This window comes from Tamandua tetradactyla, chromosome 1, assembly GCF_023851605.1.
Source record: "Tamandua tetradactyla isolate mTamTet1 chromosome 1, mTamTet1.pri, whole genome shotgun sequence".
Taxonomy (NCBI): Eukaryota; Metazoa; Chordata; class Mammalia; order Pilosa; family Myrmecophagidae; genus Tamandua; species Tamandua tetradactyla.
In genome coordinates, this window is record NC_135327.1 from 56,798,229 (window position 1) to 56,815,130 (window position 16,902).

Sequence of the window (16,902 nt, forward strand, 5' to 3'; positions counted from 1 at the left end):
GATCACGTCAGCTACATCCACAGCGGATTCCATTTGTAATCAGCCAAAGGGGAGTGTCTTCTGCAATTAGTGATGCTAAATCCAATCATGGGAAGCCTTTTAAGGAGGACTCAGAGGAGACAGGTTGCATTCCTGCTTTGGCTGGTGAGCCTCTCCTGTGGAGTTCATCCAGGCCATCCATTGGAGTCATCGGCTTCGCAGCCTGCCCTGTGGATTTTGGACTCTGCATTCCTACGGTCACATGAGACACTTTCATAATTTTATATTTGCAAGTGTTCCCTGTTGATTCTGTTTCTCTAGAGAACCCTAACTAATACATCTTGGTACCAGGAGTGGTTCTTAAGGAACCGAATCTTAAAAATGGGTTTTTATGAATGGTTTTCTACTCTGACTGGGCTCAGAGACACTAAGGACTCTGATTCCCGTAATCAGAATGACACTCCCAATCCATGGACTGAGTTGGCAAAGGAGATAGTCAAAATATCATCATTCGATTCTCCTAATGCTTCGCTTGTACGAAGCCAGACTCTGGGGGATAATGTTTTTGACACCTTTACAGATTTTTGTAGAAATAAGAGTTATAGAGATGTTGGTTGGTTGTTGTTAGATACACTGTCTACATTAAAGGGTGAAAGGGATGGGCTTAAGGCTTCAAACAAGAAGCTTAAGTGCCGTCTGAAAGATGTAGAGGTTTCTATGAGTATCCTGAAGGAAAATTTTATTTCCTGTAGCCGTAGACTTGAGATCTCTGAAAATCAGACTCAGAATCTTATTGTTAGAGTAGCAACTTTACAACGTAAACTGAAATCTCAGTCTTGCATGGTGTCTGCCGTTAAAGTGAGGGCATTGATTGGAAAGGAGTGGGACCCTGAAAAATGGGATGGTGACATATGGATTGATAATGATGTTGGGGGTGAGGTTGAAACCCTGGACCATGCTGAGCCTTCTTTAGATAACCCTGTAATAGTCTGCCCTGAGGACATAGCCGCCCCACCTCCAGCCTGCCTTGAGGAATTGGCCACCCAACCTCCTCCTGAAGGGATTAGCCCTAGAGTTATTAATCCTGTTTCACCAGATGAAACTGCAAATGAATGCCCTGAAGCAAATGGCTTGGAAGATACTTCTCATTCTTTTCATGACCCACCCCCACCACCCCTCATTTCTTCTAGACCTATAACTAGACTAAAGTCCCAACAGGCCCCTAAAGGTGAGGTACAAAGTATCACACATGAGGAGGTACGTTATACTCCAAAAGAACTGTGTGAGTTTTCCAATTTATATAGACAGAAATCAGGGGAATATGTGTGGCAATGGATTTTAAGAGTGTGGGATAATGGTGGGAGGAATATAAGGCTGGATCAGGCTGAATTTATTGATATGGGCCCACTAAGCAGAGATTCTGCCTTTAATGTTATAGCTAGAGCAGTTAGAAAAGGTGTTAACAGCTTGTTTGGGTGGTTGGTTGAAACATGGATCAAAAGGTGGCCAACATTACCTGAGGTTGAAATGCCAGAACTGCCCTGGTATAATGTAGATGAGGGGATCTAGAGGCTTAGAGAGATTGGGATGTTAGAGTGGATTTATCATGCAAAGCCTGCTCTTACACCCCAGGAATGTCCAGAGGATGCACCTTTTACCAGAACAGTGAGAAATAAATTTGTGAGACTAGCACCATCATCCCTCAAGAGCTCTGTGGTTGCACTTCTCTGTAGGTCAGATATTACTGTAGGAACTTCTGTCACTGAGCTGGAATCCTTAAACACAATGGGGATGACAGGATCCCGAGTTGGCAGAAGCCAGGTGGCAGCACTTAATCACCAAAGACAGGGTAGACGTGGGTATTATAATAGACAACAAACTCAAAGGAGGTATCAAAATTATGACACGCAGAGATTTGTGGCATTGGCTAGTAAGTCATGGGGTGCCTAGAAATACAATAGAAGGGCAGTCTACTAAATTCTTGTTGGAGCTGTATAAACAAAAGAGTTCTAGGTCAAGGGAACAGAAGTCTAACCTGAATTACAAAAACACAGAGTCACGGCCCCTTAACCAATTTCCAGACTTGAAACAGTTTACAGACCCTGAGCCCCTTGAATGAAGGGGAGGCCAGGTCCCTATGGGGAAGAAACCTGTTACACTGCCACAGATTTATACTGTTAACCTTCCTCTAAGTCTTCCCCAAGGAGACCGACGGCCTTTTACCAGGGTAACTGTGCATTGGGGAAAAGGAAATGATCAGATATTTTGGGGATTATTAGACACTGGTTCAGAAGTGACATTAATTCCAGGGGACCCAAAACGTCACTCTGGACCACCAGTCAGAGTGGGGGCTTATGGAGGCCAGGTGATCAATGGAGTTTTGGCTCAGGTCCGTCTCACAGTGGGTCCAGTGGGCCCCCGGACCCATCCTGTAGTTATTTCCCCAGTTCCGGAATGTATAATTGGCATAGACATACTGAGCAACTGGCAGAATCCCCACGTTGGTTCTCTAACTCGTGCAGTGAGGGCTATTATGGTGGGAAAGGCCAAGTGGAAGCCACTAGAACTGCCCCTACCAAGCAAACTAGTAAATCAAAACCAATACCGTATTCCTGGAGGGATTGCAGAGATTACTGCCACTCTTAAGGACTTGAAAGATGCAGGGCTGGTGATTCCCACCACATCCCCATTCAACTCTCCTATTTGGCCTGTGCAGAAAACAGATGGGTCTTGGAGAATGACAGTGGATTATCGTAAACTCAACTAGGTGGTAACTCCAATTGCAGCTGCTGTTCCAGATGTAGTATCATTGCTTGAGCAAATCAATACATTCCCTGGTACCTGGTATGCAGCTATTGATCTGGCAAATGCTTTTTTCTCAATAGCTATTAGTAAGGACCACCAGAAACAGTTTGCTTTCAGCTGGCAAGGTCAGCAATATACTTTCACTGTCCTACCTCAGGGGTATATCAACTCTCCAGCCCTATGTCATAATCTTGTTCACAGAGACCTTGATCGTTTCTGCCTCCCACAAGACATCACACTGGTCCATTATATTGATGATATCATGTTGATTGGACCTAGTGAGCAAGAAGTAGCAACTACTCTAGATTTACTGGTAAGGCATTTGCGTGTCAGAGGATGGGAGATAAATCCAACAAAAATACAGGGGCCTTCCACCTCAGTAAAATTTTTAGGTGTCCAGTGGTGTGGGGCATGTCGAGATATCCCTTCTAAGGTGAAGGATAAATTACTGCATCTGGCCCCTCCCACATCCAAAAAAGAGGCACAACGCCTAGTTGGCCTTTTTGGATTTTGGCAACAACATATTCCTCATTTGGGTGTGCTACTCCGGCCCATTTACCGAGTGACCAGAAAAGCTGCTAATTTTGAGTGGGGACCTGAACAAGAGGAGGCTCTGCGACAGGTCCAGGCTGCTGTGCAAGCTGCTCTGCCACTTGGGCCATATGATCCAGCAGATCCAATGGTGCTGGAAGTGTCGGTGGCAAATAGAGATGCTGTCTGGAGCCTTTGGCAGGCCCCTATAGGAGAATCACAACGCAGACCCTTAGGATTTTGGAGCAAAGCCTTACCATCTGCTGCAGATAACTACTCTCCTTTTGAGAAACAGCTTTTGGCCTGCTATTGGGCCTTAGTAGAGACTGAACGCTTAACCATGGGCCACCAAGTTACCATGAGACCTGAGTTGCCTATCATGAGTTGGGTGTTGTCTGACCCGCCAAGCCATAAAGTTGGGCATGCACAGCAGTACTCTATTATAAAGTGGAAATGGTATATACGAGATAGAGCCAGAGAAGGTCCTGAAGGCACAAGTAAGTTACATGAAGAAGTGGCACAAATGCCCATGGTTTCCACTCCTGCTGCCACATTACCTTCTCTTTCCCAGACCAGAGCTATGGCCTCTTGGGGTGTTCCTTACAGTGAATTGACTGAGGAAGAGAAAACTCGGGCCTGCTTTACAGATGGTTCAGCATGATATGCAGGTACCACCTGAAAGTGGACAGCTGCAGCATTACAACCCCTTTCTGGGGTGTCCTTGAAGGACAGTGGTGAGGGGAAATCCTCCCAGTGGGCAGAACTTCGAGCAGTGCACCTGGTTGTTCATTTTGCTTGGAAGGAAAACTGGCCAGAGGTGCGTTTGTATACTGACTCATGGGCTGTTGCTAATGGTTTGGCTGGATGGTCAGGGACTTGGAAAGACCATAATTGGAAAATTGGTGACAAAGAGGTCTGGGGAAGAAGTATGTGGATAGACCTTTCTGAGTGGGCTAAAAACATGAAGATATTTGTGTCCCATGTGAATGCACACCAGAGGGTGACTTCAGCAGAGGAAGATTTTAATAATCAAGTGGATAAGATGACCCGTTCTATGAATACCAGTCAGCCTCTTTCCCCAGCAACTCCTGTTATTGCCCAATGGGCTCATGAACAAAGTGGTCATGGTGGTAGGGATGGAGGTTATGCATGGGCTCAGCAGCATGGACTTCCACTCACCAAGGCTGACCTGGCTACAGCCACTGCTGAGTGCCCAATCTGCCAGCAGCAGAGACCCACACTCAGCCCCCGATATGGCACCATTCCCCGAGGTGACCAGCCAGCTACATGGTGGCGGGTTGATTACATTGGACCACTCCCTTCATGGAAGGGGCAGCGATTTGTTCTAACTGGAATAGACACATACTCTGGATATGGGTTTGCTTTCCCTGCATGCAATGCTTCTGCCAAAACTACTATCCGTGGGCTTATAGAATGCCTTATCCATCGTCATGGTATTCCACATAGCATTGCTTCGGATCAAGGAACACACTTCACAGCAAATGAAGTGCAGGAATGGGCACATGCTCATGGAATTCTCTGGTCTTACCATGTTCCCCATTATCCAGAAGCAGCTGGATTGATAGAACAGTGGAATGGCCTTTTGAAAACTCAATTACGGTGCCAACTAGGTGGCAAAAACTTGAAAGGCTGGGGTAATGTTCTCCAGGAAGCTGTGTATGCTCTGAATCAGCGTTCGCTGTATGGTGCTGTTTCTCCCATAGCCAGGATCCATGGGTCCAGGAACCAAGGGGTGAAAATGGGTGTGGTGCCACTCACTATTACTCCTAGTGATCCACTAGGAAAATTTTTGCTTCCTCTCCCTGCTACCCTGAGTTCTGCTGGTCTACAGGTTTTAGTTCCAAAACGGGGTACAACAGTGATACCACTGAACTGGAAGTTAAGATTGCCACCTGGCCACTTTGGGCTACTTATGCCTCTGGATCAACACACCAAGAAGGGGATTACATTATTGTCTGGGATAATTGACCCTGACTATCAGACGGAAGTAGGACTACAACTACATAATGGAGGTAAAGAAGAGTTTTCTTGGAATATAGGAGATCCCCTGGGGCGTCTATTAGTACTACCATGCCCTGTGATTAAAATCAATGGAAAACTGCAACAACACAATCCAGGCAGGACCACTAATGGCTCTGAGACTTCAGGAATGAAGGTTTGGGTCACCCCACCAGGCAAAGAACCACGGCCAGCTGAAGTGCTTGCTGAAGGGAAAGGGAACATGGAATGGGTAGTGGAAGAAGGTAGTGATAAATATGAACTTCGACCACGTGATCAGTTACAGAAACGAGGACTGTAATGCTGTTTTGTTTGTGTTATACTATTTAAGTTGTAAGATATCAAGTTTAAGAATGAATGTTGCCCAAGGATTTGCACCCTAGGATTTGCCCAAGGATTTGCACCTGGAGAGATTTAATGTGTTTCCAGTTATATGCAGGACAGTTGAGTATTGTCAGGTAAAAAAAAAAAAAATGTGTGCTTATTTGTTTCCATTTGGAAATTAAGTATGGTCTAAGGTGATATATATATATATGTGCCAAGTTGACAAGGGGTGGACTGTCATGGTTAGGGACAGGTGTCAACTTGGCCAAGTTGTGGTACCTGTTCATCTGATTCGGCAAGCGCTGGCCTGTCTGTTGCAGTGAGGACATTTCATAGGATTAGGTCATGATCACGTCAGCTACATCCACAGCGGATTCCATTTGTAATTAGCCAAAGGGGAGTGTCTTCTGCAATTAGTGATGCTAAATCCAATCATGGGAAGCCTTTTAAGGAGGACTCAGAGGAGACAGGTTGCATTCCTGCTTTGGCTGGTGAGCCTCTCCTGTGGAGTTCATCCAGGCCATCCATTGGAGTCATCGGCTTCGCAGCCTGCCCTGTGGATTTTGGACTCTGCATTCCTACGGTCACATGAGACACTTTCATAATTTTATATTTGCAAGTGTTCCCTGTTGATTCTGTTTATCTAGAGAACCCTAACTAATACACCAGCCTACAACCATTCCTCTGTCTCCACCACGCCCCCAGCAGGGAGAGCCTTCCAAAGTTAAAGGAGCCACAACATATTTTGCTGGTGGGACCCGCAGACAGACAAACGCCACATACTGGGCAGGATAAGAAAAACAGAGCCCAGAGACTTCACAGGAAAGTCTTTGAACCTGCTGGTTCTCACACTCAGGGAAAACTGACACAGGTGATTCCTTCCCCCCGAAAGGAGGCCATCTTAGTCCAGGAAATCCCGGCAGGAGTCTGTAATACCTATGTAGACCCTCCTAAGGGTAGGGAGGGAAAAGGCACCTTACAAGCAGGACAAGAAACAAGAAAATAAGAACTGAAAATTTACCCTCTGTTAAACAAAACTTAAGCCAGAGGCCCAGAAATAGCTGAACTGAAGGTCAATGAACAGATAGACAACAAACTCATCTAGCAAGAAAACCCTAGGTAAGATAAGTGAAAGCAATCTCCAGAATAAACTAATTAAGGTAATTAAAATAAATGTCCAGACGCCAGCAAAAAATAACAAATCACACCAGGAAAATTGAAGATATGGCCCAGTCAAAGGAACAAACCAGTAGTTCAAATGAAATACAGAAGCTGAGACAACTAATTCTGAATATACGAACAGAAATGGAAAACCTCTTCAAAAACCAAATCAATAAATTGAGGGAGGACGTGAAGAAGGCAAGAAATGAACGAAAAGAAGAAACTGAAAGTCTGAAAAAACAAATCACAGAACTTATGGAAATGAAAGATACAGTAGAAGAGATGAAAAAACAATGGAAACCTACAATGGTAGATTTCAAGAGACAGAGGTTAGAATTAATGAACTGGAGGATGGAACATCTGAAATTCAAAAAGAAACAGAAACTATAGGGAAAACAATGGAAAATTTTGAGCAGGGGCTCAGGGAATTAAATGATAATATGAAGCGCACAAATATACGTGTTGTGGGTGTCCCAGAAGGAGAAGAGAAGGGAAAAGGAGGAGAAAAACTAATGGAAGAAATTATCACTGAAAATTTCCCAACTCTTATGAAAGACCTAAAATTACAGATCCAAGAAGTGCAGCGCACCCCAAAGAGAATAGACCCAAATAGGCATTCTCCAAGACACTTACTAGTTAGAATGTCAGAGGTCAAAGAGAAAGAGAGGATCTTGAAAGCAGCAAGAGAAAAACAGTCCATCACATACAAAGGAAACCCAATAAGACTATGTGTAGATTTCTCAGCAGAAACCATGGAAGCTAGAAGACAGTGGGATGATATATTTAAATTACTAAAAGAGAAAAACTTCCAACCAAGACTCCTATATCCAGCAAAATTGTCCTTCAAAAATGAGGGAGAAATTAAAACATTCTCAGACAAAAAGTCACTGAGAGAATTTGTGACCAAGAGACCAGCTCTGCAAGAAATACTAAAGGGAGCACTAGAGACAGATATGAAAAGACAGAACAGAGAGATGTGGAGAAGAGTGTAGAAAGAAGGAAAATTAGATATGATATATATAATGCAAAAGGCCAAATGGTAGAGGAAAGTATTACCCAAACAGTAATACCACTAAATGTTAATGGACTGAATTCCCCAATCAAAAGACATAGACTGGCAGAATGGATTAAAAAACAGAATCCTTCTATATGCTGTCTACAGGAAACACATCTTAGACCCAAAGATAAACATAGGTTGAAAGTGAAAGGTTGGGAAAAGATATTTCATGCAAATAACAACCAGAAAAGAGCAGGAGTAGCTATACTAATATCCAACAAATTAGACTTAAAATGTAAAACAGTTAAAAGAGACAAAGAAGGACACTATCTACTAATAAAAGGAACAATTAAACAAGAAGACATAACAATCATAAATATTTATGCACCGAACCAGAATGCCCCAAAATACGTGAGGAATACACGGCAAACACTGAAAAGGGAAATAGACACATCTACCATAATAGTTGGAGACTTCAATTCCCCACTCTCATCAATGGACAGAACATCTAGACAGAGGATCAATAAAGAAACAGACAATTTGAATATTACAATAAATGAGCTACACTTAACAGACATTTATAGGACATTATACCCCACAACAGCAGGATACACCTTTTTCTCAAGTGCTCATGGATCATTCTCAAAGACAGACTATATGCTGGGTCACAAAGCAAGTCTCAACAAATTTAAAACGATTGAAATCATATACAACACTTTCTCGGATCATAAAGGAATGAAGTTGGAAATCAATAATAGGCAGAGTGCCAGAAAATTCACAAATACGTGGAAGCTCAACAACACACTCTTAAACAACCAGTGGGTCAAGGAAGAAATTACAAGAGAAATCAGTAAATATCTCAAGGCGAATGAAAATGAAAACACAACATATCAAAACCTATGGGACGCAGCAAAGGCAGTGCTAAGAGGGAACTTTATTGCCCTAAATGCATATATCAAAAAGAAGAAAGGGCAAAAATACAGGAATTAACTGTCCACTTGGAAGAACTGGAGAAAGAACAGCAAACTAATCCCAAAGCAAGCAAAAGGAAAGAAATAACAAAGATTAGAGCAGAAATAAATGAAATTGAAAACATGAAAACAGTAGAGAAAATCAATAAGACCAGAAGTTGGTTCTATGAGAAAATCAACAAGATTGATGGGCCCTTAGCAAGGTTGACAAAAAGAAGAGGAGAGAGGATGCAAATAAATAAGATCAGAAATGGAAGAGGAGACATAACCACTGACCTCACAGAAATAAAGGAGGTAATAACAGGATACTATGAACAACTTTATGCTAATAAATACAACAATGTAGATGAAATGGACAAGTTCCTAGAAAGGCATGAACAACCAACTTTGACTCAAGAAGAAACAGATGCCCTCAACAAACCAATCACAAGTAAAGAAACTGAATCAGTCATTCAAAAGCTTCCCAAAAAGAAAAGTCCAGGACCTGACGGCTTCACATGTAAATTCTGTCAAACATTCCAGAAAGAATTAGTACCTACTCTCCTCAAACTCTTCAACATAATCGAAGTGGAGGGAAAACTACCTAATTCATTCTATGAAGCCAACATGACCCTCATACCAAAACCAGGCAAAGATATTACAAAAAAAGAAAACTACAGACCAATCTCTCTACTGAATACAGATGCAAAAATCCTCAACAAAATTCTAGCAAATCGTATCCAACAACACTTTAAAAGAATTATAATTCATGACCAAGTAGGATTCATCCCAGGTATGCAAGGATGGTTCAACATAAGAAAATCAATTAATGTAATACACCATATCAACAAATCAAAGCAGAAAAATCACATGATCATCTCAATTGATGCAGAGAAGGCATTTGACAAGATTCAACATCCTTTCCTGCTGAAAGCACTTCAAAAGATAGGAATACAAGGGAACTTCCTTAAAATGATAAAGGGAATATATGAAAAACCCACAGCTAATATCATCCTCAATGGGGAAAAATTGAAAACTTCCCCCCTAAGATCAGGAACAAGACAAGGATGTCCACTATCACCACTATTATTCAACATTGTGTTGGAAGTTCTAGCCAGAGCAATTAGGCAAGAAAAAGAAATACAAGGCATCAAAATTGGAAAGGAAGAAGTAAAACTATCACTGTTTGCAGACGATATGATACTATACGTAGAAAACCCAGAAAAATCCACAACAAAATTACTAGAGCTAATAAATGAGTACAGCAAAGTAGCAGGCTACAAGATCAACATTCAAAAATCTGTAGCTTTTCTATACACTAGTAATGAACAAGCTGAGGGGGAAATCAAGAAACGAATCCCATTTACAATCGCAACTAAAAGAATAAAATACCTAGGAATAAATTTAACCAAAGAGACAAAAAACCTATATAAAGAAAACTACAAAAAACTGCTAAAAGAAATCACAGAAGACCTAAATAGATGGAAGGGCATACCGTGTTCATGGATTGGAAGACTAAATATAATTAAGATGTCAATTCTACCTAAACTCATCTACAGATTCAATGCAATACCAATCAAAATCCCAACAACTTATTTTTCAGAATTAGAAAAACCAATAAGCAAATTTATCTGGAAGGGCAGTTTGCCCCGAATTGCTAAAAACATCTTGAGGAAAAAAAACGAAGCTGGAGGTCTAGCGATGCCGGACTTTAAGGCATATTATGAAGCCACAGTGGTCAAAACAGCATGGTATTGGCATAAAGATAGATATATCGACCAATGGAATCGAATAGAGTGCTCAGATATAGACCCTCTCATCTATGGACATTTGATCTTTGATAAGGCAGTCAAGCCAACTCACCTGGGACAGAACAGTCCCTTCAATAAATGGTGCCTAGAGAACTGGATATCCATATGCAAAAGAATGAAAGAGGACCCGTATCTCACACCCTATACAAAAGTTAACTCAAAATGGATCAAAGATCTAAATATTAGGTCTAAGACCATAAAACAGTTAGAGGAAAATGTAGGGAGATATCTTATGAAACTTACAATTGGAGGCGGTTTTATGGACCTTAAACCTAAAGCAAATGGACCTTAAATCTAAAGCAAGAGCACTGAAGAAAGAAAGAAAGAAATGGGAGCTCCTCAAAATTAAACACTTTTGTGCATCAAAGAACTTCATCAAGAAAGTAGAAAGACAGCCTACACAATGGGAGACAATATTTGGAAATGGTCTAGTATCCAGAATTTATAAAGAGATTGTCCAACTCAACAACAAAAAGACAGCCAACCCAATTACAAAATGGGAAAAAGACTTGAACAGACACCTACCAGAGAGGAAATACGGATGGCCAAGAGGCACATGAAGAGATGCTCAATGTCCCTGGCCATTAGGGAAATGCAAATCAAAACCACAATGAGATATCATCTCACACCCACCAGAATGGCCATTATCAACAAAACAGAAAATGACAAGTGCTGGAGAGGATGCGGAGAAAGAGGCACACTTATCCACTGTTGGTGGGAATGTCAAAGGGTGCAACCACTGTGGAAGGCAGTTTGGCGGTTCCTCAAAAAGCTGAATATAGAATTGCCATACGACCCAGCAATACCATTGCTAGGTATCTACTCAAAGGACTTAAGGGCAAAGACACAAACGGACATTTGCACACCAATGTTTATAGCAGCGTTATTTACAATTGCAAAGAGATGGAAAAGCCAAAATGTCCATCAACAGACGAGTGGCTAAACAAACTGTGGTATGTACATACGATGGAATATTATGCAGCTTTAAGACAGAATAAACTTATGAAGGATGTAATAACATGGATGGACCTAGAGAACATTATGCTGAGTGAGTCTAGCCAAAAACTAAAGGACAAATACTGTATGGTCCCACTGATGTGAACCGACATTCAAGAATAAACTTGGAATATGTCATTGGTAACAGAGACCAGCAGGAGTTAGAAACAGGGTAAGATAATGGGTAATTGGAGCTGAAGGGATACAGACTGTGCAACAGGACTAGATACAAAAACTCAAAAATGGACAGCACAATAATACCTAATTGTAAAGTAATCATGTTAAAACACTGAATGAAGCTGCATCTGAGCTATAGGGTTTTTTTTGTTTTTGTTTGCTTGTTGGTTTGTTTGTTGTTGCTGTTTTTTACTATTATTACTACTTTTATTTCTTTTCTTTATATTAACATTTTATATCTTTTTCTGTTGTGTTGCTAGTTCCTCTAAACTGATGCAAATGTACTAAGAAACGATGATCATGCATCTATGTGATGATGTTAAGAATTACTGAGTGCATATGTAGAACGGTATGATTTCTAAATGTTGTGTTAATTTCTTTTTTTTTTCTGTCCGTTAAAAAAAAAAGAAAAAAAAAGAAAAAAAAAAAAAAAGTCCAGGACCAAACGGCTTCCCATGTGAATTCTTTCAAACATTCCAGAAAGAATTAGTACCAACCCTGCTCAAACTCTTCAAAAAAATCGAAGTGGAGGGAAAGCCACCTAATTCATTCTATGAAGCCAACATCACCCTCATACCAAAACCAGGCAAAGATATTACAGAAAAAGAAAACTACAGACCAGTCCCTCTAATGAATATAGATACAAAAATCCTCAACAAAATTCTAGCAAATCGAATCCAGCAACACATTAAAAGAATTATACATCATGACCAAGTAGGATTCATCCCAGGTATGCAAGGATGGTTCAACATAAGAAAATCAATTAATGTAATACACCATATCAACAAATCAAAGCAGAAAAATCACATGATCATCTCAATTGATGCAGAGAAGGCATTTGACAAGATTCAACATCCTTTCCTGTTGAAAACACTTCAAAGGATAGGAATCCAAGGGAACCTCCTTAAAATGATAAAGGGAATATATGAAAAACCCACAGCTAATATCATCCTCAGTGGGGAAAAATTGAAAACTTTCCCCCTAAGATCAGGAACAAGACAAGGATGTCCACTATCACCACTATTATTCAACATTGTGTTGGAAGTTCTAGCCAGAGCAATTAGGCAAGAAAAAGAAATACAAGGCATCAAAATCGGTTCCTCAAAAAGCTGAATATAGAATTGCCATACGACCCAGCAATACCATTGCTATGTATCTACTCAGAGTACTTAAGGGCAAAGACACAAACGGACATCTGCACACCAATGTTTATAGCAGCATTATTTACATTTGCAAAGAGATGGAAACAGCCAAAATGTCCATCAACAGACGAGTGGCTAAACAAACTGGTATGTACATACGATGGAATATTATGCAGCTTTAAGACAGAATAAACTTATGAAGGATGTAATAACATGGATGGACCTAGAGAACATTATGCTGAGTGAGTCTAGCCAAAAACTAAAGGACAAATACTGTATGGTCTCACTGATATGAACCGACATTAGTGAATAAACTTGGAATATGTCATTGGTAATAGAGACCATCAGGAGATAGAAATAGGGTAAGATAATGGGTAATTGGAGCTGAAGGGATACAGACTGTACAACAGGACTGGATACAAAAACTCAGAAATGGACAGCACAATACTACCTAATTGTAATGTAATTATGTTAAAACATTGAATGAAGCTGCATGTGAGGTATAGTTTTTTTTCTCTCTCTATTATCGTTTTATTTCTTTTTCTGTTGTGTTTTTATTTTTTTCTAAATCGATGCAAATGTACTAAGAAATGATGAATATGCAATTATGTGATAATATTAAGAATTACTGATTGTATATGTAGAATGGAATGATTTCTAAAAAAAAAAATGGCTGCTATTAAACAGGACACTATAAATGTTGCAAAGGGTGTGGAGAAACTGAGACACTTATGCACTGCTGGTGGGAATGCATAATGGTAGCCACTATGGGAGACTGTTTGGCAGTTCCTTAGGAAACTTAATATCAAGTTGCCCTATGACCTAGCAATAGCACTACTTGGTATATATACAGAAGAGCTGAAAGCAACGACACAAACAGACATTTGCACACCAGTGTCCGTAGCAGCATTATTCACAATTGCCAAAAGATGGAAACAAACTAAATGCCCATCAACAGAAGAGTGGATCAACAAAATGTGATATATACGTAAAATGGAATATTATGCAGCAATAAGACAAAATGACATCCTGAAGCATGAGCCTTGTAGACATAAGGCTGAGTGAAATTAGCCAGACACAAAAGGATAGATACTGTATGATTCCACTTTTATGACCAGCATAAAGATATAATCAGCCTATAATACAGAAGATAGGGTACTTAGAGATACGTAGAAGCTAGAGATGAGTGAACCGTTAGCTAATGAGGTTGAATTCCAATGTAAGGGAATAGGTAGGAGTTAAGGTGGTTCTCTAGTGGGTCTATAAGTAATATTACCATATTGAACATGTAGAAGATTGAAAGGGGTTGTATAGACCTACATGTCCCATTGATTAACACTAGAAATATGAATTAGTTCTCTCAAGAATTACTTCAAAGATATGATTCTTGTTCAAAGAGTGTTTAAGTCCAGGGTACAGGGGAAAACTGCTGTTGCATGCTATGAGCTATGTTCAAAAGGAAACCAGCACTACCACAGCAAAAGCAGAGGTAAATAATGGGGGGTGGGGACAAGAGTGAAGAGTAGGCTTAGATTTACTATTTGTCAAGGGTGTGTTTATTGGTTTCTTTCTCTGGGAATAATGAAATTATCTAAAATTAAGAATGTTGATGGACTGTGGACTTTGGGCCTTCTATATAACAACCTCCAAATGGGTCCCTGGTCCAGGTAGATCCTGAAACCTAGTCCAGCCTCTCCAAAACATCAGATAGTTCCATCTCCCTATTCTATATTGGGACAGACCATTCCAATATCAGAATTTTTGATATTGGAATTGCCATAGCCCAAACACCCTTAAAGAGAGGGATGGAAATATTAAAGATGATGGTGGAGTTATACAGAGAAGATAGGATTTAACAAATGAATATGAATGCTGAATCATTAAATTGATATCTCTTTTAGTCGCCAGTATTTTAGAGCAGCTAGAAGTAAAAACCTAAAATTGTGAAATTGTAACCCATGTCAAACTCTGAAATATGTTCTACAGCTAATCGTGGTGCTGTCTTTGGAAATTTACAGCTTTTTTTGTATATATGTTATTTTTCATTAAAAAAAGAAGGAAAAGTTGATTGTGATGATAAAAAAATATTTACGTCCTTTAACCTCTTATATTCTGGAGCAGCTAGAAGGAAAAATCTGAGAGGATTGTACAGTAGCCCATGACAAACTCTGGGATCTGTCCTGTAACTTCTTGTTGAAGAGTGCTTTGAAAACTATTGCTTTTTTATTTCTTTGCTTTGTATATATGTTATACTATACAATAAAAAGTTGAAAATAAAAAAATAGCTGAGTTTATTGAATTCTTTCTCGGTCAGACACTATTTTGAGCACTTAGCTGATAATGATGTCTCAATCTTCACCACAAACACAAGAAGTAAATAGTATTGTTATTTTATAGTGAGGAAAATGAGGCAAGTAAGGTTAAGTAATTTGTCCAATGTTAGAATAGAAATTACGGAACCTGTGATTTAAATCCAGGCAATATTACTCCTTGCACTAACCCTCACTGTATCCTTTGTTTCCTTACTAAGCAAAGTAAATATGAACACATTCAACCAATGTGTTGTGAGCATCTATTCAGTGCCAGGCACTGCACTGCAAATACTCAGTTCTTCTCTCATTATCAAAATTAATGAAAGGGTGGGCCACAGCGGCTCAGCGGGCAGAGTTCTTTCCTGCCATGTCAAAGACCCGGGTTCGATTCCCGGTGCCCATTAAAAAAAAAAAAGGTAATAAAAAATTTACATTATGTATCCTTCCATGCCCAGTCCTAACTTTAAATAACTTCGACAGACCTTTAGTTAGACTGACAAATTAAAAAAGCAAGAGGATAGAATAATGAAAATCAGAAATGAAAAGGAGGACATTATTACCGACCTCACTGATATAAAAAGGACTAGAAGGAGAAAGAATAAAATAAAAAATAAGGACTAGAAGTATTAGGTAACCTAGATGAAATGGACAAATTGTTAGAAACACTCCAACTACCTACATTGACTCGAGAATAAATAGATCTCAGGAAAACAATTACTAGTAAGAGATTGAATCAGTAATCAAAAACCTTCCAATAGGGCCACCCCCACCCACTGATGTATGCATGATATATTGCAGGGGGTGGCAGGGTGAGGGATAGCCCAAGCCATCAACAATAAAAAGTGCACAGTAGCCCAGCGGGCACATGGATGGGCACAGGGACACAGGCTCTGCACCTCCTCACTGCCAACCCTGTGGGCCCAGTGCTGCACCTTGCTGTCTGCATGAATGTCTTACCAACCAAACTTGAATGTACATATGCCTACCATCTCCCTCCATACAACTGGAAGTGCCCACTCTTACTCTTCCAGATGGCAGTGTCCTCATAGTACTGCTACTTGTTAAGTGAATATGGGCCGCCATCTCTTGGCTACACCCAGGGAACCGGGAAGAGCCAGGTACCCCAAAGCAAATATACTGAGCTGCTGGCCGTCATTAAAGAATTGGGAAAGAAGATCAGACCCACCTACACAGGAGCAAAAGTGCAATGGAGAGACTAAAACAAGGCATCATTCAGGCTAGAAGACTGACTGCTTGTCTGAAACAGAATGGAATGCCAGATCCTAGTTACCTTTTTTAGCTTTGAGGCTTTCTATCTTTTTACAAGATGAAAAATTATAGTTCATCTCCCCTGTTCAGATGCAACTCTTGTTTTCAAAATTTTAAGTTTGTTTTTTTTCTACCCATTTCCCTTCCATGGTTTACTAGGCTCTGAACCTATAGACTGTAAGCTCGAGAAAAAATTTTGCGGTTGGTTAGGATTTGTGTAAATAGTTAAGAACTGCCCAGTTTTTAACATTTTTTTCCTTAAACATTGATTTAAAAAAAAAAACATGGCAAAGTACCTATCTTACATCAAACTTTAGTCTGCCTCCAAAATACCAGTATCTCACTTTGATCTTCTCCTTAAGTATATTTAAGTTACCTAAATTGTTCTTTGTTCCTTTTTATATGCTAATTCAACTTTAAGGATTCTGT

General features: G+C 40.2%; 1 protein-coding gene and 1 pseudogene across 8 annotated transcripts in view; both read left to right on the plus strand.

Moving 5' to 3' along the window:
- Positions 1-16,902, plus strand: part of RNF24 (ring finger protein 24) — a 167,162-nt gene that overhangs the window by 109,949 nt on the left and 40,311 nt on the right. The window lies entirely within an intron of this gene.
- LOC143684465 (cyclin-dependent kinase 2-associated protein 1 pseudogene) lies at positions 16,153-16,491 on the plus strand (annotated as a pseudogene).